At 36.9% G+C, this 22933-nt stretch overlaps 1 protein-coding gene across 1 annotated transcript in view; it reads left to right on the top strand.

Moving 5' to 3' along the window:
• The window catches only part of POLA1 (DNA polymerase alpha 1, catalytic subunit), a 295880-nt gene that overhangs the window by 226331 nt on the left and 46616 nt on the right, over positions 1-22933 (top strand). The window lies entirely within an intron of this gene.

Raw genomic sequence — 22933 nt, 5'->3', positions numbered from 1 at the left:
AGGGAGGAACAGTACAGAAAGGACTCTTTAAATGCTATATTTTAAAAATGCTATTTTCTATAGAGTTTAGTAATTGTAATGAAGTAAGCATAGGCAACGTGATCATTGGACCTACAAAAACCAGATATTACCAGAAAAAATAGACCTGGAGTATGTCTCTGCTGTTCACTAAAAGCCTAGGTTCATTTTGAGACACAGGACTGGGGTGGAGTTCTTTTATTGACTCCATCCTAAGAGAGCATATAGATGCCTCAGCCCAGATTATCAGGTGCTGCCTATGTCTTACACAAGACTTGCAGGCACTGTGGGGCTTAATAGGCCTGAGAAAAGCTTTGTTACATAACTTAAAATATTTGAAAATGTCATGACAAGTGCATGGGTTTTTTTTTCTCCTACCTGAAAATCACATTGACAACTTTTCTATTACCTGTAAAATATTTAAAAAGGTGAGTTTACACATTTTTCATATTAGTTACCTGTAAAGTGTTTATGTTGTTTGCCATTGAACATCAGCAACATTTTGTTGGTCACTGCCAGGGCTAGAGGCAACCTCAAGGACATATAGAAACCTACAAATACTTCTGAATTTCCCAGATAACTGAATCACTGTGCCCTTGATTTGGTCTTAACTCTTCTGTTCTAGTCATAATTGATTTCAGTTCTTCCATTTACAAGATAGGCTAGAATTTTTTTTTTAATGCCTTGACTTACTTGTTTTTTCTGTCTTTGAATATAAAATACTTTATGACTAATGGAGATTTTCAAATATTAATATCTTGTCTTTAGATGTTCAGCAACACCTTGGGCTATCTCCACAGCTTATTTTCAGTGAATTAATTAAATTTATAAGAGAAAATTTATTATATAAAGTTGTATATCTATATATATATAAATTAAATTTATATAAGAGAAAAAACTCCTTTAATCCATTAGTAACTAGGTTTTTGAACTTTCTTTCATGACTGGTATCATTTAGCCCATGTTTATTTGCATATCAACAATAAGTGTTTCTGTTTTACCTCGAAGGATCTTTCCTTAAAGGCCTTAAGCATTTAGAGAATTAAGTACTGTTTGATGAGTACACTGTCCGTTTCTGTCAAGTTTGTTACCTCTTTCTGGGTATCTGTATATTGGAACTTGATCACCTTTTACTTCTTTCTGAATCCAAATTGGTCCCTAGATGTTCTTAGATTCCTAGGGGATAGATTCCTCTTCCAGATGTTTCCAAAATTCTTATCTGAAGGGCTGAATGATGAGCAGTTTTCAGAAAGCCCAATGACTTGGAGACTTGTAGAAGTGATCTGTAAAGTCATTGGAAACTTACCCCTGCTTTTTAGAGAACATGGAGGAGTGTATGTTGCTCTCCTGAAAAATAGGATGGAACAGAGTAATCACTTGCAAAATTCTTGCTTGGCAAAAAGGGAGAAGTGTTGGTAGAATCTGTATACTCACGTTATTTAGTTCTGTTTCACAAGTTTAAGAATTGGGACTTTTTTTTTGTTATTTGCTTCTAATAAATACACTATTCAGGAGTTCAGAGCCAAAACGGCATGGAATTACTGACTTGTTCCTTTACATATCAGAAGGATAAAGAAAGTAAAGCAAAAGAAGGGTACAAAATTGATGTCTGACAGAAAGAACTTCATTAAACGTTTCAAGATCCTTTTGCTTTCTTTATGGAGTGTTGATTAGTGTAACTATTTTTCCTTTGATCTTCTGTTTATTTATTATTCCTAAATTGCATCTTTTGAATGAAGGAATTTGGATAGAATTTACTTGGTCTGGACATTTTTGGATAATTTAGTAGTGGTAAATGGTGGGATAGAAATGAAAGGCTAGGTCATGCCATAGCCCAAGAGCACAGGTTTCCTAACAAATGACATTTGATAAGCTGGTACCTAAGAGTCACCTGGTACATGTAAAAATATAAATCCATGGCTCCTATACCCAGAATTTCTAGTTCAGAAGGTATGGGGTAAAATTTAAGAAAGTCCCCCCAAACAATTCTGAACACATGATTTGGACAGGTTCTAAGTAGAAGAGATTTGAACACAGGTTGTAATCCATAGGGAACAATTGGAGAGCAAGAATATTCTTACAGTCCATAGGTGAACAGTTACAGGGGAAACTTCCAAAGTATAAATTAATGTAACACATATAAAATTCACTTCTCACTTTATGAGTTGGAGTGAAATGTTGTCTTCTGATTAGCTATTGAAGGGAGATTTGCTGTTAAAAAGAATTGAAAATCTGTGGGATCAAGAGGGCAAATAAATTTATTCAATTTGGACCAAGGCCAGAACACCAATAGATATTAACATCAAAAGTCCTGTGAAAAATGACAGTAGTTACACACAATTATATTATTGAGAATGGAATCTAAGTATTGTCTGTCAACAAGTGCCCTGAAACTGGCGTGTAAAGTATTTACCATAGACTCTCCTTTACTCTTGGTACCTAGCAACATTTCCTTCGCTAAGATAGTTTTACCATTTCCATTATAAAGCCCATATTTTGAGGGTTGTAACTGGATGGTGGCTTTAATCTGTGTTTGAAATTTGTCAATTTGAGTTGGGGAAAAAATCACATACAAATTATTGGAAAGAGGTTTATTTTTATGGTGAAAAGTAGCTCTCGTCAAAGCTTTTTCCTGTGCTTTGCTTTTCAAATGAAGGTTTACAGGCCATTAGTCCGTAATGTGAATTAACCCCATTTGGTATTTTTCCCTTTCCTTTAAGATGATAAGGGACTGTTTTCCAGTTTGGTGAAGTATTTACTGCATATTCACTATAAATACATAACATTTTAAAAATCTTATTTCTTTGGGGTTTGGCATTATTATTGTAACTGCTCCAGAATGTACACAGATGGCATAATAGATCCAAAAGTTTTAGAGGAACATAGTGGCAATATATGAAGTAAAAATCCATTTCCATGGTGGCAGCACATAATGGTCCCATTTGGCTGCCTCATCCCAGGGGGGCCTTGGCCTGAGTAGGGATAAGTGAACTGTTTGAGGGAGACATGAATCAATTCAAATCTTTGCCCAGTTGTCTAAAGTAAGTTTGCTTAAAAATAAAGGAAGAAAAAGAGTCTTGACTTTTCTCAACTGAGTCTTTTTTCATTTATTCAGCAGCGATAAAAACAGTACGTATATATTTCCTATTATTTGTTGAATACCATCCTAAATGTCAGAAAAACAAAGATGGTCAATGCTCCCTGCCCTAGAGGAGCTAAGAGCCCTTTGCAGACACAAAAATTCAACTGCAGCTAGGTGTGATAAACCATTGATGTGGTCAAATTGTTTTGGAAGCAAAGAAAAGGATCCACTAACTGCCTTTCTTAATAGGCTTTATTTTTTAGCACAGTTGTAGGTTCACAGCAAAACTGAACAGAAGGTACAGAGATTCCCCATGTACCTCCTGCCCCCACACATGCACAGCCTTCCTCATTATCAACATCACCCACCAGAGTGGGACAGTTTGCTGAACCTATATTGACACATTGTTATCACCCACAGTCCATACTTGACCTTAGGGCTCACTCAGTCATTCTGTGAGTTTACACAAATATATAATGACATGTATCCACCATTATATTAGATTGGTGCAAAATAATTACAGTTTTTGCATTGTTGAAATTTGCCATTTGATATTGGAATACATTCTTAATAAATGTGGTTATGTTACATACATCATTTTAATGTACATTTCTTGCTTTTTTTGAGTCACTCAATTGTGTCTGACTCTTTGTGACCCTATGGACTGTAGCCTGCCAGGCTCCTCCATCCATGAGATTTTCCAGGCAAGAATACTGGAGTGGGTTGCCATATCCTTCTCGGGGGGATCTTCTCAACCCAGGGATCGAACCCTGGTCTCCCACATTGCAGGTAGACTCTTTACTGTCTTAGTCATCAGGGAATCCCAATGACTTATTACTTGCTATTTATATTTATTTTGGACTATGGAAATAATGTTAGACAAAAGTACATTTGAGCGATTTTCTTAATTTGAGTTTAAAATGGGTCATAAAGCAGCAGAGACAACTTGCAACATCAACAAGACATTTGGCCCAGAAACTGCTAACAAACGTACAGTGTACTGGTGGTTCAAGAAGTTTTGCAAAGGAGATGAGAGCCTTGAAGATGAAGAGCATAGTGGCTGGCCGTTGGAAGTTGACAGTGAGCAAATTGAGAGCCATCATCAAAGCTGATCCTCTTACACGAGAAGTTGCCAGAGAACTCACATCAACCATTCTATGGTCATTCAGCATTTGAAGCAAATGAGAAAGGTGAAAAACTCAGTAAGTGGGTGCCTTATGAACCGACCAAAATTTTTCTTAAAAATTGTTTTGAAGTGTCATCTTCTCTTATTCTACACAACAACAAGTCATTTCTTGATTAAATTGTGATGTGCGATAAAAAGTGGATTGCGTACGACAGCTGGTGACAGCCAACTCAGTGGTTGGACCGAGAAGAAGCTCCAAAGCACTTTCCAAAGCCAAACTTGCACCAGAAAAAGGTCATAGTCACTGTTCGGTGGTTTGCTGCCCGTCCGATCCACTACAGCTTTCTGAATCCTGGTGAAACCATTATATCTGAGAAGTACGTTCAGCAAATCGGTGAGATGCACCAAAAACTGGAACACCTGCAACTGGTATTGGGTTGGGGCCCAGTTCTCCACAACAACACCCGACTGTATGATGCACAGCTGCTTCAAAAGTTGAACACATTTGCTTCATGTGCCATATTCATCTGACCCCTCGCCAGCCAACTACCACTTTTTCAAGCATCTCGACAACTTTTGCAGGAAAATGCTTCCACAGCCAGCAGGAGGCAGAAAATGCTTTCCAAGAGTTCATCAAATCCTGAAGCATGGATATTTACACTACAGGAATAAACAAACTTATTTCTCGTTGGCAAAAATGTATTGATTGTAATGGTTCCTATTTTTATTAATAAAGATGTGTTTGAGTCTAGTTATAATGATTTAAGTGGGCTTCCCTGGTGGCTCAGACAGTAAAGAATTGTCCTGCAGTGCAAGAGACCTGGGTTCAGTCCCTGGGTTGGGAAGATCTCCTGGAGAAGGAATGACAACCCACTCCAGTATTCTTGCCTGGAGAATTCCATGGACAGAGGAGCCTGGCAGGCTAGATTCCATGGAGTTGCAAAGAGTCTGACATGGTGGCATGACTAACACACATAATGATTTACAAGTCAAGGTCCAAAACCAGAATTATGTTTGCATCAACCTAATAGTATCAGACACTGCCCTAAAAATTCTCTGTGCTTCTCCTAGTCACCTCTCTCCCCCTTACCCCTTGGCAGCAGCTCGTTTTTTTTGTTTTTGTTTTTTTTTTGTTTTTTTTTTTACTGTCTCCATAGTTTTGCCTTTTCCAAAATGTCATGTGATTGGAATCATATAGGATGTGACTTTTTCACATTGGCTTCTTTCACTTACTAAGATGCATTTTAAGTTTCCTCTGTCTTTTCATGACTTGGTAGCTCATTTCATTTTTAGCATTAAAAATATTCTCTTGTCTTTTAGAAAGCAAATAAGTGGTTGCTGGGGGGAAGGATGGGGGTAAGGGATAATTAGGTAGTTTGGGATTGACACTGACGTGTATGCACTGCTGTATTTAAAATGAATAACCTGCAAGGACCTACAGTGCAGCACAGAGAACTCTGCTCAATGTTATGTGGCAGCCTGGAGGGGAGGGGGCTTTGGAGGAGAATGGATACATGTATATGTATGACTGAGTCCCTTCATTGTTCAACTGAAACTGTCACAACATTGTTTGTTAATCATCTATACAAGACAAAATAAAATGTGTAAAAAGATATATATTCTGTTGTCTGGATGTATCACAGTTTATTTATCAATTAGCTTACTGAGGGACATCTTGGTAGCTTCCAGTTTTCAGCAATTATGGATAAAACTCGTGTAAACATAATCCATGTGCAGGTTTTTGTGTAGACATAAATTTTCAGCTCCTTTGGGTAAATTTGCTAGATCATATATTTAATTTTGTAAAAAACTGACAAACTGAATTCCAAAGTGGCTGTACCATGTTATTTTCCACTGAGCAGTGAATGGCTGTTCCTGTTGCTCCACGTCCTCCCCAGCATTTGGTGTTGTCAGTGTTCATATTTTGGCCATTCTAATAGGTGTGTTGTGGCATCTCGCTGTTGTTTTAACCACCCTTTTCCTAATGGCATATGATTTGGAGCATCTTTTCATATGCTTAGTTGCCATTCATATGTCTTCTTTGGTGAGATTTCTTTGGCCCAGTTTTTAATTGAGTTGTTCGTTTTTCTTATCTAAGAGTTCTTTATATATTTTGGATAACCTTTTTTTAAAAAAATCACATCATTTTTAAAAATTTATTTTCTTTTTTTCCTCAGATTTTATTTTTTTTTACTTTACAATATTGTATTGGTTTGGCCATACATCAACATGAATCCGCCATAGGTATACATATGTCCCCTCCCTCTTGAACCTCCCTCCCACCCCATCCCACCCCTCTAGGTTGTCACAGAGCCCCAGTTTGAGCTCCTGGTTTTCGTCAGACAGCAAATTCTTACCAGCTATCTTTTTTACATATCATAATGTATATGTTTCAGGGCTACTCTCTCTATTCGTCTCACCGTCTCCTAAAATACCTAGGATAAAATACCTAGGAATAAATCTACCCAAAGAAACAAAAGACCTGTATGCAGAAAACTTTAAGACCCTGATGGATAACTGTCTTTTACCAAATGTGTCTCTGGCAGATATTTTACCTCGGTCTGTGGCTTGTTTTTTTATTCTTTTGAACTTTAATTGCCTTTTCACTTTAATGTTTGATTTTTCCTTCTTCCTAAAAGCAAAAACAGAAAAACCACTTTCTTTGTTCCTGTTCTGTCTTACCCGATTCTTATCTCCTCTTATTCTGTGTGTCAGCTATTTGTAATAGCATGGTGTGTTACTCTGCTGCACCTGCCATAACACAGTACCACAGACTGTGTGGCTTAAACAACAAAATGTATTTTCAGACTGTTCGGAAAGCTAGAAGCCTGAGATCAAGGTATCAGAAGGGTTGCTTCTTCTGAGGCCTCTGTCTTTGGCTTGTAGATGGATATTTTCATCCTGTCTTCACATGGTCCTCCCTCTGTACCTTTCTGTGTCCCATTTTAACTTAATTAGCCCTTTAAAGGCTGTATTTCCAAATACTGTCACAGTCTGAGGTACTGGGGGTTAGGACTTTAACCCCTCTTCGATAAGACTTTAGGGGTGAAAGAGATACGATTCAACCCATAACACATGGTCTTCTTGGTGAAATTTTTACATGTTGCATTTGTCTCTGCCAGAATAGGGACACCAGGATTTAGGACTGTGGTGAAGAAAGGAACTGAAGCTACAGCATTAATGTTAGCAAAAGGATGGTGCTTTACCTGTGGACTTTTGAAAAGCATCTGTTAGGGAGACTGATTTCTCAGTGAAGTCTCTTTAGGTCTAGAAAGACTATTGTTCGGGTCACCCCTGTTTCTTGCAGAGGACCATGGGCAGCCTGAGGGCCACATCCTACTGGACAGTCCCTTTCAGAGGCTGTGCTCCTTGCTTCTTTCAGTATGGTAAAATTCCCAATGACTTCCCCTCTCAAGCTTTTTTCTCACTTCCTTGCTTTGCTGTTTTTTTCTTAAGCTGTCCCTTTCTTGTTACCATTGCTCTTCTTTTGTCTTTCCTTTATACGTGATGGTCAAGTCTGTAGGTATTTGTTGTTTTTGTTAGTGTCACCAGAGTTACGCTAACCCTATGTAAGGTACTTTATATAGTTTCCTGTCTTCCTTTCAGATGTCCAGCATGGGTCTGCACAGCAGCTCCACGAGGTAACAGTGGATCGTGCCCCATTATATTGATGAAGAAATTGAATGTAGTATATAAGCTTCCTTCTTTTGTGTTCCCATAGCACCCTGTGAGTGCCCTTCTCATAGGATTTGTCCTGGATTGTTTTTTTCTCTTCCACTGAGTTCATGGAGGCAAAGGGTCATACCCTGTTGATCTGTGCTTTGCCCATGGGGGAGCCAGCTAACTAAATATTTGTTGAACGAGTTCTTAGCTCAAAATATGGCCACATAAGCACTTTGAGAACTGTGGAGTAACAAGTCCTAGGAAGCAATTCTGTCCATGAATGGATGGCAATGTGTTGGAAAGTTCTAAAACCATATAAGAATACATCTATTGCTCACATGATTCATGTGTGCAGTAAATTAATGTCACTAAAGTTCCTTGACATTTTTGGATTTAATACCTGTCATTTCAGCTCTTTGCAAGTGAAACTGAAGTTGAGTGATGTCCTAGCTCTCATTTTGCTGATGCCAAATTTGAATTGATTCAAAAGAATGTCAAGTCACTTAACTAATGAGTGAGCCTGGGTGACTGCCCCTCATCCACTCTGCCACAGAGTCCTGTTCTCTGCTCGCCATCAGCCAAATAGTTACACTCATGAAGTGGTAATGAATTTATTACATTGTGGAAAGTAGGGACCCCAAAGAGAGATAACAACTAATACTAAAAAGCTAAGGAGTCTAAAAAATGTGTTTTGGGGTTTTGTATGGGTTTTTTGCCAGAAAATAAGAATTGTATGGAAAAAATTATATGGTTTAGTGCATATAGGATTTTGGAGTTTTCTGAGGGTCTTAATCCTTTTTGATGTTAAGGATTTCTACTATTCCTAACTGCTAAAGAGAAAGCAAAAGAGTTATATCATTGCTAGAAGTCTGAAATACAAGTAGCAAAGAGCTGCTGGAGTCCTCTCTAAGCCAGTTGGCACTCTTAGAATTTACTTTGTTAAAGCCTCACAAGGCTGTGTCAGACACCCTGTCTGATTCAGTTCCTATGTCACTTTTTTAAGCCCATGGGCTATTCCACTGAATTTTAGAAATGGACCTTTTCTATGTTTTTAATAAATAATACCAGAGCACACACAAAACAATTCATACCTACCAAATACATGGAAAAGTAAAGGTAGAATTTCATTTAAGCACTAATTTGCTCATAAAATTATATTTTTCATAATTATGAAAAACAATTTTCATTACAGAAAACGGTTTTGAAATGGGCAGCTTAAAGTACATTTTCCTTTGTTTCATTTTCTTACGAATAAAATACGATCTGATGAGACTTCCCTGGTGGTCCAGTGGTTAGGACTCCATACTTCCACTTCGGGGGACATGGGTTCCATCCCTGGTGGGAACTTAGATCCCACATGCTGTTTTCTGCCGCAAACAAAAAAAAGATCTGAGGTTTTGGGAGCGGGGCGGTCCTTTTTCTTGCCACCCCATTCCTTTCATTAGTTTAAGTGAATTTTTTATCAGGGGAGACACTAACATGGTAGTTTAGAACAATTTATGATTAGGGAGTGATTGTAGAAACAAAGAATTTTGATGATAGAAAAAATGGCTCATATAACCCTGAGCTTTGGGGAGGGGGGCCTCATTATTGTTAGACATTACATAGTTTCAATGTTTAATGACTTAGAGAAATACTAATAATATAAGGTTAAAGTCCGAAAGTAAATAACTATTATGATTCTAATGTATAGTTTATATACACAGTGGAAAAATTGGTAAGAAGCACTAGAATTGTTTACAGCTGTTACCTGTGGGTGGATTATGGATAATTTTTATTTTCTCCTTTATATAAGATGGACTTGTACTGCTTTTTTAACAAGAAGCAAGTTATAAGAGTGGAAGTTTTACAAAGAAATGTTTTATTCAACTTGAAATAATGATTCCAGTAATTTAGCAGTTGAGGGAAAAAATAACATACTGATGAACCCAGGTCAGCTTTTTTCTCCCTACATTATTTTCCACGTCAGTTCTAACACCTTGTTACTCAAAGTGTGATCAGTATAGCAGTAGCATAGGCATCACATGGGCATTTGTTAGAAATGCAGAATATCAGGTTCTCCCCAAACCTCCTGCACCAGTATCTGCATTTCAACAAGATTCCCAGGTGATTCCTGGGCGTATTAAATGTTGAGAAGCACTGGTTTAAGACATTCTCCCCTCTTAGTAACTAAAGCCTACTTCCATTCCATTCATCTATTGATTGGGAGCATCCTTTTGGCAAAACTTTAAAATGACAGGTGGTCAGAATATAGAAGGCCTAGCCAGGTTTGAGGTGGAATTAGTATGACAGCCTTGTCTTCTGAAGTATATTTTGTAATTAAGCTTAAAATTGTAGTAGCCTTAGCAGACCTAGGAGAGTGGGGAAAAGCAGGAAATCATGAGTTCTTCCACTTTTTTTTCTTCTTAACTAAATGGAACAAGAGAGAAGTAAATTAAGATTTTTCAAATCTTAGTTTCAAAATGGCTTTCAGCTTCTCAAGATGAGTGGCTTATAAAAGAGGAAACTGGAATATAGCTCTATAGCCACTTCATACAAGGGCCACTTTGTACCCAGAGTACAGTCTCCCCCAGTCACCACATTCTGGGCCTCATGACAACCTTGATTCAGCATGCTTGTAAAGATTTCAAGGTATTGAACTAGAATTTTTTCAAGTGAAACCAAGATTGTATTTCTTAATTTTGGTACTACAAAATTTACTTTGGAATTTTCCTTACTGTTGCTGACTTTCCTGTTTTTTTTTTTTTTTTTTTACTTTACAATACTGTATTGGTTTTGCCATACATTGACATGAATCTTCCTGTTCTATTTTTATGCTCAATACAAGAATGACAAAGTTGATATTTTCCTGTGGCAGACTGGAGCCCCTTCATACTGCTTTGCTTTTCTCTCTGAATAATGCCAGTTTTGTTTTTGTTTCGTTGTTTATCTAAAGACAACTTTACAGTGTGACAGAAGAAAAACTACATTTTCCAGGAAATTGTCACCATAGTTGCTTTGCCAGTAGTGGAGATGTCTTTGTATATTTTATGTCATCCTCTTTAAGATAGCGAAAGTTGTATATGACTAAGTTGCTGTGTATTTGGACAACAGACTTCTGGATTCTGATAGCATGCCTTTTCTCTAAGCCTACCGTAAATATGCACTCAAGTTTTGCACTTTTATGTAGAAATGAGCTCACAAGCATGATGTGATTACAAATGTGTTATGAGTTTTATAAAATCTTTTCCTAGTATGTCCTTTCAGTGGGCAATTTCTTTGTCCCTTTTGACAAGTATAGCAGCATATAAGCAAGGGCATTATCTAGGTGATGGTGCTATGGTTGATGGTCTTCATTTGCAAAACATGCTGTCATTTTTCAAGTGTTTGAAAATGGGAAAAACCTAAGATTTTTTTCATGTACTTAAAATATATATACTTCTATCACCAATGAGGAAAAAATATTAAACCATTTTCAAGCAGTTAGACGATAATGTGAGCTAATCACTTTATTTTGAAGAAAAGTATTTTTAAACAGTTGAGCTAGTGAATTTACTTTTAAAATGTATTGTGCTTACACAGTAGATGGTTTTATTTCCATGATGTTTTTTACTACATAATTATACATCTTAATTACGTAATTACTATCATAATTATTATGTAATTGCATGTACTTCCACTAATTACAAAATCAGGAAGTGTAATTATCTAGTAAAAACTTTATGAAATTTCATGCACTAAAAATTACTTAAAAGGCTATTCCAGTGGTCTTCTGGGAGACTTTCCATGGTGAGTCTTAGTCCTGACTTTAGGTTAGAACTTGAACTCAAAGGCCAGGAGAAGGACAGTTAGAAACAGACCAACACTAAACTGAGTATTGCAATCTAGGTAAGATGGCCCGTGTTCCTTATGAATTAAAGCCAGGGAGCATTTGCATTTCTTTGTGTTTATGAAATTGTGATAAGAATAATATCTTATATTTGAGGTAGCATCACAAAAACTATCAATAAAAAAGGCAATTCTTAGGAAACCGTTGGTTAATAGAATCGACAATCAAGGCATTAAGGTTATAAAACAGCCAGGTCCTCTATGATTCTGTAATGTGAATGGCTTATTTAGCTGTCTCAGTCTTTAAAATAATAATAAGAATAAATTATTATTGTTTATTTAAAATTGTTTCTTTTGTTTAAAGAGGGCTGCCACCACCACCACCCCCCATTTGTGTTTATATTTACCAAGTTGGGAGCAAAGATATCAAAAAAGCATAATCCTTTTCTACTATTACTTGATGTCAAAAGGAGCTTTTGAGACATAAACATACACGCATAAACATGTAACATCAGACCCTAAATAAAGACAGAAGGTTTAATTCAATAAAGCTCTGATGTCTTTACCATTCAAAGCGACATACAAATTGCACAGTGAAACAATAGTCATGACAGCAAATTAGATATGACATCTAAATTATACTACAAAGAGAAATCTCAGAACCATTTTTGGTCTGTAGGAGTCTATTTTAGCCCAGGTTTAAAACCCAGTGTGGAGACTGCTTTATTGTCTAAGTAGGGTAATGTTGTAGAAGACTAATTGGAGGTTGGTTGAACTAATTGCAGATTAATTAGGAGAAAAAGGCTTATAATACTCATGGCAGAGAAGAGAGTAGATCCTTTAACTATCAAGATAGAATGTACTCTAAGTTTTAGGAATAGTGAATTATCGATATTTGTATAACATCTGTAGTAATCTGTTATAACGTGACTAAATAAAGCACTTGGGTTAGATATAGTTAAACTACATTTTCTTCCTCTCAAAATTAGTGCTTTTTGCTAGAAATGTATTGAATCAACCATTTAAAATGTATAACACTACTTCTTTTTAAAATACAGTTTTAAATATTAAAAGGTCTGTAGTCTTAAAAGCATATGGCATTCCCTTTGTTGTTTTTATTGTTGTTAAATCTTTCTAAAGAAGCACGCTTTGTGGTTTTATCAGCTATTGACTTTATGACTTTTTAATACCAACTAAAATTTGTAATAAATGTGACTTTAAACAAAAAAAGTCAATGAAATATATGCAAACACCAGTCCCATTTGCTTCAAGCAAATTAGAGGATTTAAAGTCATCCAGAATTGTTTCATGCTCTCAGAGATATTTGGGATTTAAACAGGTTCATTCTGACTCTGGTATTTTTCTCTAGTAGTTTGGGATTATTTTTAAATTGCATATTCTTTTCCTCTTGGGACTCTTGCTCATTTACTTGGCCCAGAATTTAATGTCTCCATCATTTCTTATTTGCCTTTTCTCTGTGGTGATAGCATTTCTTCTCAGAAATGTTTCTGTTCCTTTTATGTTTATGAGAGACAGCACTTGCCTTTCGTGCATCTTCTTAATTTTTTTTTGTTTTTCTTTTTACTAATTGCATGTGCCATATCAGAATAGCCTCTAATGGTTAAAAGTGAAGTGTTTTTGCTTGGCCCTCACCTTTCTGACTACAGTACAGATTTAATTTTTAACCTGACTTAATGTTTAAATCAACTGGGGGTTTTTGTGTGTTTGGTTTTGATTTGCCTTGCTTTTCACAAAAACTGACTTTGTTTTCATTATCGTCTGTAGTTCTTTAAGTTTTCCATAACTGTCTAAGGGCTTCAACTGTAATTGTTAAAGTTTGCTTGTGTCCCTGTGATATCTTCAGTTACTCAGTAGCCCCAGGCCCAGATGTGGTATTGTTTTGCATGTGATTAGTCAGCTTCCATTTATTATGTTATGTTGCACTGTCGTGTCCATATAATAAATACAGACTCTTGTATACAAAGAAGACCCATCATCAGTTTGACACAGTCTTAGAGTAATTCTTTTTATAGTTGTCATGAATTTATTCAGGCCCATTGGCATTCTCTTACCTTGTGGCCAGCAGGACAGTAACTAGACAGAATTAGTAGTCTGTCATTGAGTTCAAATAAGTTAACATTGATTGCACTCTCCCTCGTGTAAGTGCCCTGGGAAACCTATTTGCCGTAGTAACATCCTTTAGAGCTTTAAGGCTTAAATCAGCTATGCTCACAAAAAGATAGGTTTACAGGCCAATTTAGATACTGACATACTTTTCTTGTTTTAAGAAATTATTATAAAAGCCAACTCCACAAGTAAGATCACCAAAGCAGGTTTGTAAGTCTGGTTTTTCTGTTTCTCCTTGCTTCACACTCCATCCCGCCAAAATTCATTCCATGAGTGTTTGTCGAGTCTCTGCCTTGTGTGATATGTAAAGGGCTCAGGTACAACCAAGACCTTGCTCCTGTTTTAGACCTTGCTCCTGTTTTAGAGGTTATAATACTTCTGATCATTTTCTTATTCAAGCATTCGCCCTCTTATGTGCGTACTTTTTTAAGGACTTTATATTTTATGGAGAACATTAACATCCATTTTCTTCTACATTACCTATTAGATAAAGTAACATTTTTCAGATGAAAAAATAACCCGAAAGAGATGAAATGACTCTCCTGAGGTAGCAAAGCTTCAGGGTGTGAGAGTCCAGCCTTCTTTGCACTGTCACGCTGCCCTACTCAAGGTAGGGAAACTTTGACCTGAAGGCAAAGGCAAATAGAGGGGCTGGCGTGAAGTGCTGCAGGCTGTCCCACATTTAGCTCCAGGAAGGATTCCCAGTGGAGATGGAACCAGAATTGGGCCTTAAAGAGCAGATGAGATTTCAATAGGCCAGATGCTGGCATGTAGTTTGGGACTTAAGTTTTGTCTTTCCCTCTATTCTTTAAGTACTCTATTGCTGATCTAGCTTTTTATAAATTAAAGAACCTCAGTTGACAAATGCATGATGATTTTTAAAACACATTTGAATTGGAGGTATAGTCAAAAAGAACTTATTAAGAGGCTGTTCTATGTGGAGCTTAAAACCCAAGACTGGAAGCTGGAAAGCTGTTTGCTCTTCACTCCCCACTGTAACCAGTGGTGCTGTTTTGAAAGAAGTTGACTCCATCCTGCAAGATTCATCTGTCAGAAGTGTATCAAAGTGTTTTCCTATCTTAAATAATTTAGCTTAGATATAATAATATAAGTATTTTGACATGAAAACGTTACATACTGTGATATATTCACTTACCTTAAAACTGACATTGTTGACTTTAAAAGAAAGAAGTATGGCAAGACAAAACAGAAATCAGAAATAGGAATTTAAAAAGATGAATGACAGATGGAATTAGGGTATTTTTTTTTTGGAATTAGTTTTATGTAAAAGATAAAAATAAAATCCTTTAGCATTATGACCAGAGAATGTAAAAGTGTTCTTTCTTGAAGCATGATTAATTTTTTAACTATCATCACTATGAAAGTTTAGATATACATAGGACGTGTTTTATGTAGTAAATGTTTTTTCCTAAAATTATTCCTGTGTTTTATTGGTATGTTATATATTATCTTACCAAAAAATAGATGCTGAAAAGTCAGTGAAATCCAAGATAAAAGAGAGGATCTGAACTAAGCCTGTCTTCAGGAAATTATCCAGCAGAGCACACAGTGGTCTCTCTTAGTAAAGACTTTATCACTTTTAACAAGTGTGCCACAGTAAATTTATTAGTATGCTACAAAGAAATTTTCAAAATAATTAAGACTAAACTACACTTGTCAAAATAAATGAATGAAATACAATTTTGAATCATCTTTCTTCACTTATTGCTCATTTGCATAATTCAGTAACTTACACAGGAGTCTTTCAGTTATTGGTGTGAATTAGCAAGGTTCTGCTATTCCTTGCTGTACAGGCGGGAATTATGCTACCATGTAATTAGCTATTCCAGACATGGACTAACGGGAAATACCAAAGGGCACAGCAAAATCTAAAGAGACAAGGCAGGGAATCTAAAGACAAGAGACAATCAAAGACACCCAACAAACTCAAGCTGGTAGACCACAGGGAATTTTGAATGAAGCCTCTTAATTTATTTTGAGAATAAGAAATCAGTAGTATGAGAGAAATCTCAACAAGATTAGCTGACTAAGCCTACTTAAAAAAATCTCTCTATAGTGCATGGTGTGCCAGGTTAACCACTCCTGTTTGTTAGTCTGTATACAGCTCAACAAATAGCCGGCAAAGCCTTTCATGGGTATATAGTGGCTTTCCATTGAGGTTTTCACTCTTTGAAGGGGGTCGTTTATACCAATGAGATCTGTAGATGCAAATTGCTTTCCCTATATGTGAGGGGTCATTCCTTTCACAGCAGACTTGCTCATCTCTTTTATAGAGGTTTTGTTATTTTCTACTGCTCCCAAAGGAATGATGGGAATCATGCCCCCCAACCCCCATCTAACTTAGCATCCAAATCTTTTCCTTCCAGCTCTGTGAAACTTTTGTGTGCTGATCTTTGAAAACAAAACAAGCTGTTGGCAGCAACCCTTAGCCCTGAATCAAGAAACTTTTTTTCCCTTCTTTCAACCTGAAATAGCATCTTTAGATTTGTCCCCTCTCTCACCTAATTCTAAGAAGATTTCTTCCTCATTGCAGCAATGTCACTGTAACATGCTAGGACATGTGGGAAATTCTTGAAAGCAATGTCCTGAAAATGTCATTTTTAGTTTGGCTCCCAAATGATGTAAGCTCATTGGAACTAGAAGAGCAGAGACGTGAAGGGATCTGTTTAAGGGTTAGCTGTGGAAACCTAACTTCTGATCCCATTACTGAAGTGGAGGAAAAGATAATATTTGTCTTTTGCTTAAGCTTTTAAAGAATCATACAAACAATCATAGGTTTTAGCCTGTAGTGTTCAGGAGCTTTAGGGAGAAGGATTTCAGGCACACTGTGGGAGCACTCTGTAAATATTTATTGTTTGTTCCTTCCTTCTGCTAGAGTTTTTTTTTTTTTTACTGTTTTTTTTATTATTTTTTAATATAAATTTATTTATTTTAATTGGAGACTAATTGCTTTACAATATTGTATTGGTTTTGCCATACATCAATAGTTTTTTGAGCACCAAGGGCACTGACCTAGGCTCCTGAAAAATAGTATTAAAAGTCTACTTTCTGAAGTGAGAATGTCCAGTTCAAGTTTTGACTTTCTACTTCTTCCTAGATAAGTAACTTTGGGTCATGTAACCTACCCTGTGTGTATCCTTTGTACAGCCTGGAGGAAAATAGTGCCTGCCTTGTAAGGTTCATGTTAAATGGGATGATACAGAAACAGAGTAATATCTAAAATGCATAGAATAAGGCTAGGCACATAGTAAATATGCAATGAATTTCACTTGGTTTTATTATTTCTGAGAATAACACTTTATCCAAACCACTGTGATAGTACTTATTATTACTATTATTCATTCCATCTGAATTGATTTCTGAAGCCTGTCAGTGACCATGGTTTTTTGTATTTGTATCCCCAGCCTCTGGCACAATACCAGATGTGTTTTAAATGGTCCATTCTTAATTGTTAGATGATTGCAGTATGAAAGACATGTTTCTACTCTCAAGGAGCTTAAATCAGTTGTGATAACTGTCATATACTTCTCACTATCGGTACTAATGAGAGGGGCTGAAACACGAATAATCCACAGGTCATTTCCATGTTGTTCACATATTTCCCTTATCAGTAATAACTGTTGTCTGCTTTCTAGGGAGGGTAAAAAAATAGTTGTACTTGTGTGTAGAAATGTGGCCAAACCAAGTTCCTTAATCATATACTTTAGCATGCTACTTCTTACCAACTGAAATGTCTCTTTTATACCTTTTAAAATGACAGGTGTCCAGATGCCACCACCAAACATCTGGTTCAGTAGGTTTGAGATGGGGCCCCAGTGACTATGTATTTTACAAAGCCCCACAGAGACTCTGATGCACATCTGTAGTATTGAGAATCTCAGAGTTACTTAAACTCTTCAGACTTTAATACTGCTTCTTGTCAAATAGGTATCAAGTTTGACTTTGATATAGAAAGAGAGATTGGGTGGCATCTAGATAACAATTTAAATAGACAGTAGAAAGGAAAATTAAATCAAGCACATGAATTATTTCCTAGATAAGGGAGTCATTTATGATGTTCTATCACCTAATATAGCATTTGAGAATAAAGTGAAGGGGGGAAAAGGGCTAGGGAAAAGTAAGCTGGAAGAAATTGTTTTTTGGTAATGAAAGAAGATAAAATAAATGCTTTTCAGCAAAATTGGTGGTAGATGCACCAGTTATTTTCAACATTAACTTATATCATTAAAGTAGGAAAGGGCCACTGTGGAGGGTAGAAAGTCCTCAAAGAAACTAGATGGGTGACTAAGAAGTATCCTAACCCTGGCATTTGGGCATCTCCACAGTTGGGATTTCTGGGACCTTTCCCACCTGCTGTCACCTTTGCCTTACCTTTGGGCTTAGCTGGCTGAGTCCTCGTAGATCAGCCCTTTGCAGTTTCACATTGCTGCTAGTCACCCAAAGGGTCTGGGACCAGGTGGTAGTCCTGAAGGTATTAGAAGGACATGTCTGGGCACCACAGTCATAGTTGGCCTTACCTTGGGTCTCTGGGCAGGACAAATAGCTTGGTTAGCCCCATTTCCCAATGTTGGGGTCTTGGAGCTAGAAAAGAGTCTCTGATCAGCCTTATCTCATACTGTTAGTTTCAGACCATCCCCCTTATGCCTAAAAGCATTAAGATAGCAACTGCGTGGCACCTGCAGGTTAGACCCCTCCCTGAACAGGCCTTGACACCACCATGGCTACATCCCTCTGCTTGTGAGGTTTTTCCCCTACCTGCATGACTCACCTCATTCCCGACTCTACCTGTTGATATTCTGTTCATCCTTTAAGGCCTCCCAGCTAGAAGTGATCGTTTTGTCCTCCAACTCCTGCAGCTGTTAAGCACTGCCCCTTGAGATTATAACTCTGAGAACGGGAACCACGCTAGATACATTATTGTGTGACTGGTGGCAACTTGCCTCTGATAGGCGCCTAATAAATAGTATGAGACTGTTTTTTAGAATACTTCAGTGTAGAAGCATAATACATTGTTTTTTATAGAGTACAGTAATGTTCATAGAATACTTTTCTGACTCCCTTCTCTCTTCTCTCTGCCATCGTACTCTGCAACTGCATGATAAAGCTTCTTCCATACAGTCACATCTATACGCTCATCAGACATTTAGCCCATGCCCTCTCCTCACTCCGTGGTCTTGATTTTCCACTCCGATTTACCTGCTTCCTGATAATTCCTAATAGAGTTTAGCTGTGATTCCATGAACATTAGGAAATGGCATAAATCCCAGGCTAGATATTTCTTTGTTCAAACCGTGAATCAAATGAACACCCTACTCTATCAGCAGAATGAATCAGGAAGTCCAAGGATTGACATCACATGAGGACCGTCACTGCCCAGACCCAGTGCTTGCCCTCCAGAACCTGTATATAGATATAGCAGCTGGCCATTTTGCTTGTGGATTTTTCTAGTGGCTCACAGTTCTAGCTCTTTAATGACCTTGCCATCTTTGAATTGCTACCAGTGCTCAAAATTTGTTCTTTGATTTTACCAGTCTTTATGATATCTTAATATGCCTGGAGGCCATCTCTGGACAGCTGTGTGTAGGTGGGGAGATGGAGGCGACTCAGAGGCTTGTAGTCTCCTGTGTTCTTGTCTCCCCACAGGACCTTCATTGATGCAGCAGGAAGGCATACATCTTGATGGCAGTGTCAGTTGTAAACACTCCTATTATTAATAGGCTGGGGCGGAGTCGAGGGAGTAGTAGGCCCACATGAAATGTGGAAAGAACCTATACCTTGCGTGTAACGTGCAGGATACACTCTTAACAGGGTAATCATTGCACAATATAATTGCAAGAGAATGAACAAGTTAGAAAATCTGTTCCTGGTTTGCCACTGACTCACTTTGTGGCATGGGCAAACCATTATTACTCTTTAGTTTAGTTGTCTTATTTGTTCAAAGAAGAAAAAAATAACGTGTTTAAAAGCATTCTGAAATTCCTCTGGAAGGAGGTCTATAAGTGCAAAGTACTATTGTTCTTTTTATTATTATTATTGTTAGTGTTCGGGTATGATTTAGTTTTATGCTGTGTGGTCCACAGATGTTTCAGTGGTTCTCATTGATGAATTACAAAATACTTCCATGTCATTCTGTTTCACTGCACTGATAGCAGTTTGGCACATCTTTGTTTTAACCCCAAAATATGTGTCCAGAATAGATCTCATTAATACAATAGAATTACCAAATTAAATATATCTATAATACTTTCTTTTAAAAAAAACCTCCTTAAAAACGTGGTTACCAACAACTACTAAGTAAGACCTTTAATTACTGCCAATCTTCTCTTGAAAGTAACAGTGCTTATCTTGAGTACTTTGAACTGTAAGTGGTATTCAGTACACAGTGGGGTTGTAATGCGATTATGAAGTGTACCAAGTTGGTGATAAATAAGCATGATAAACCATATATTTGTATTAGAAACAATATTTGAATTATCAACTGAATAAAAAGGCTGCAACTGCTGGTTCCTTGGGGTGGGTATATGATAAAAATAAAATACTGTTAAATACACTTGGAATAAAAAATTGTGTATGCTCCCATATACAGTACAGAAACCTTTTAAATTTAATGGGCTTTTGAGTACTCAGCATTTAAATTACTGGGAGAATTATTAAAAGATTTATTTTGCTTTATAGCAGTAAGCTTTCCAAATTAGGAATTTTTTTAAATATCTCAACTCATTCATCAGTAGAGACCTATGGCTTTTATATAAAGCATTATAGTTCTTCCCCAGATTTCCAGTAATTTTCCACTGGAGTAGCAATGTAAAAAGAAAAATATTCTCTTTAATTACAGTAAAAAGTGTAATTTTCTGTATCATTTTCCTTTTTTTCTTTTCTGAGCATTTGGTTCAAGAGGACATAAATTATTTTCTAAATTTGGGTCATTTATAATCTTAAAGCATTTAAAGCCCATGTCTGTTTTTAAAGTTATATATAGTTTTGGGTTTTTTGTTTGTTTCTTTGTTTTTTGCCCCTCAGCATGCAGGGATCTTAGTTACTCGACCAGGGATCAAACTTGCACCCTTTGCATTGTAAGCTCAGAGTCTTGACCACTGTACTGCCAGTGAAGTTCCTTAAGTGTTATGTTTTAGTAACCTAGAAATAACTTTAATACTGGGGATAGTAATCTGTATAAAATAAATAACACTGTGAATTTCATTTCTCTTTCACCATGAGGTACAGTGAGGAGTAAATTTCATGCATTTGTTTGTAAGAGTGTCCTGAGGCTTTGAATCATGGATGGAGAAGGAAGTGTAGCTGCTATGTGAAACCAGAGGTCTCGTAGCACAGCTGTAGGCACATATGACCTCTAAATGTGTTTAAATTTGCCTGAAGAATGTTTACCATTTTTAATTAGTTGCTAATATTTTTTAAACTGGAGATTTCACATAAAAAGCCAAATTTCTGGGCTTCTTTCAAAAGTCAGTGTCTGACTACACTAAGTCAACATTCCTGAATGACAACAATTGACTGGAGCCCAGTAGCAGCTAAAGCAGTTGGGACAGAACTTGAGTTCTCCAGTTTGCTTCCACCCCACCTCAGCCCCCTTCATTCATTTCTTTTACTCATGTGGCTACTGTAGGCATTTGTCTGCTAAATGCATCTGGAGGTGTGCTTTCTCCTTCTTCTTTTTTTTTACCATAAAAGAAAAGGAAGGGAAGGGGCCATAAAACTTGGGATTTTTAAGCAGTAAAAACCATCTAACTCATACTAAAAATGCAAAAAGGTTAAAGTCACCTTCATAAAGTGCAAATCACATAAAAATATACAGCTTACTAGCAGCTAACCTTTCTATGGTACTCTGATCCTCACAGTGTCCCAGGGAGTTAGGATAACAATTACATACTCAATCCACCAAGAAGAAAACCAAATATTAGTGAGGCTCATTAATTTGTCCAGACTCACAGGTGCTAAGTGGAGCAGCTGAGATATAACCCAGCTTCAAATGGTGGTCTAGAGTAGCACTGACCAATATAATTGTTTTCAGTGAGAGAAATGTTCTGTATCTGTGCTGTCAAATGTGGTAACCTCTAGCCACATATGGCTGTTGATAACTTGAATGTGGCTAGTATTACTAAGGAATAGAATTACTAAGGAGTAGAATTTTAATTTTGAGTTATTTAAATTGAAATAGTCACATGTGATTAGTGACTGCCTCGTTGGGCAGTGCAGAACCCTAGAGCTCTGTTTTTTCCTTCATCACATGGTCTCTGTATTGAACAGTTTTTTGGGTTTTTTTTTTTTTTTTTTTTTGCTATTTTTTTTTATTTTTTAAATGAATGATAATTGCTTTACAGAATTTTGTTGTTTTCTGTCGTACCTCAACATGGTCAGTAAAATTCATCAAAAAGTTTCTATAAGGTTTCCTCTAGTTACTTACCCAGTGGCAAGTATCCTTTCCACCAGGAGTTCAAGATCCGTTGAATATTTTCTGTATCTGCATAGATTTCCCTGCATCATACACAGTAGTGTTCTTTGTAACAAAGTTAGAAGTTCCAATGGTAAGTAAGGTTCTTATGTGCAGAATCTGCAAAAATTCCTCACTCAGATAAAGAACATATTTGGAGGTCTGTTTTAACATCAGAAATAATGTAGATGACCGGGACAGTCTACTTCCCTGGTCTTTTTTATGATCTAGGCCAGCGGTCCCCAGCATTTTTGGTACCAGAGACTGATTCTGTGGAGGACCGACTTTGTGGAAGACAGCTTTTCCACCAACTGGGCGGCGGGTATTTCAGATAATTCAAGTGCATTACATTTACTGTGTACTTTATCTCTATTATTATTACATCAGCTCCACCTCAGCTCATCAGGCATTAGATCCTAGAGATTGGGGACTCCTGTTCTAGGATACTAGTGGTTGTTATACAATCATGAAAGAAAATTCATAATCTTTGATGGTTAGCTGGTTTCAATTAGATCACAGTGACTTTTAGAAAGGTGGCCATTAGCTAACCTCTCTGTCAATTAACATAATCATTAATTCTAAAATGATATCAATTTAAGACATCCTGATTTTAAAGATGTTAAAACATGGGGGAGGGTGT

Source organism: Oryx dammah, unplaced genomic scaffold, assembly GCF_014754425.2.
Source record: "Oryx dammah isolate SB20612 unplaced genomic scaffold, SCBI_Odam_1.1 HiC_scaffold_23, whole genome shotgun sequence".
Taxonomy (NCBI): Eukaryota; Metazoa; Chordata; class Mammalia; order Artiodactyla; family Bovidae; genus Oryx; species Oryx dammah.
This window is presented reverse-complemented; position numbering and strand designations above follow the sequence as displayed.